This window comes from Corythoichthys intestinalis, chromosome 18 (assembly GCF_030265065.1).
Source record: "Corythoichthys intestinalis isolate RoL2023-P3 chromosome 18, ASM3026506v1, whole genome shotgun sequence".
Classification (NCBI taxonomy): Eukaryota; Metazoa; Chordata; class Actinopteri; order Syngnathiformes; family Syngnathidae; genus Corythoichthys; species Corythoichthys intestinalis.
This window is the reverse complement of record NC_080412.1, coordinates 36,081,448-36,083,018: the sequence shown is the minus strand read 5'-3', so window position 1 is coordinate 36,083,018 and position 1,571 is coordinate 36,081,448.

Below are 1,571 nucleotides of genomic sequence, written 5' to 3'. Positions count from 1 at the left end.
GTGGACGTTTCACGTTTTAGACACGCCTACTTCAGGCGTCACTTCCGTTTACTTCATTTCGTTTCCTGTTGTCAATTTCATTATCATCTTTATTCATTTAGTCCCTGATATTTTTTCCGTTGCAGGGCTAGACTGACAATTGTTTATCTATAAATATGGAAATAGGAAATTTCATTGAACTGGCACATTTGGGATGTATTTCGTTTTTAACTGTCTGGCTGACTAACATGATTATTGCCAAAAATGTGTGCACCACAAACACATGTGTGGTATCCAGTTACGATAGAAGAGCCAATGCTTTCTTTTAGTCTGTTTTAGTTTAGCACATGCTGGTAAAATACCATCTAGCTTTTTTCACTCAACTACATCGAAGACTTGAACCATTAAAGTGCAAGTCAACTTAAACCTAATTTATAGTCGCACTATAATGTACATTCACTTGCACTGACTTATGATCAATAACTCAGCTCTGTGTTTTGAAGGAACATGCACGTTTTGACTCATGCTTGTACCAAGAACTTGTATTTTTTTAATGACCTGTCCAGCTGTTGTCATTGGCCTCCACACAGTCTTGCTTCTCTGGAGCAGAGCTCATCATGTTTCTGTCTTTCAACATCAGGCTCATCACAGCCTTTGTTTGGCATTCTCATCTTTGCATAGAGGTGAGAAAACAGTTTCTTCACTACACATAGTAGATATTTCATAAACATAAAAAAATTGTGAATATGTAGTCAGCACCTTAAGACAACATTGCACAGGTGCACATCGCGAGCAAATCCCCTGGTGACAGCTGCGTAGTGCAATTTAGCAAAGGTCGTAGGCCACATTGAAAATAGTGCGTGGTCAAAATGTTTATGTTGAAAGTCTCTGAGCAGCAAAACAGCATATAGAATTACGGAATACCTTTCAAACTGTAGTACAGGCCTGCATTGCATTCATTAAAAATAAGATATATTGTTTTACCAAACAAAGAGAGTTTTTCTTGAAGTAAAGAGTATTAAGCACTTGGATTATTTGGCTTTGTACACCAGCACAATTATTATTTCGAGCAGAATTTGCGATTTTAAAATATAGGTATACACTGCTGGCCAAAAGTCTTGGCACCCCTGCAATTCTGTCAGATAATGCTCAATTTCTCCCAGAAAATGATTGCAATTACAAATGCTTTGTTTGTAATATCTTCATCTATTTTGCATGCAATGAAAAAACACAAAAGAGAATGAAAAAAAAAAACAAAAACAAAAAAACATTATTTACCACGTTATCATTTTACACAAAACTCCAAAAATTGGCTGGACAAAAGTATTGACACCCTCAGCCTAATACTTGGTAGCACAACCATTAGACAAAATAACTGCGAACAACCGCTTCGGGTATCCATCAATGAGTTTCTTATAATGCTCTGATGAAAATTTTGACCATTTTTCTTTGGCCAATTGCTCCAGGTCTCTGAGATTTGAAGGGTGCCTGAGATTTGAAGGGTGCCTTCTCCAAACTGCCATTTTCAGATCTCTCCACAGGTCTTCAATAGGATTCAGGTCTGGACTCATTGCTGGCCACGTTAGAAGTCT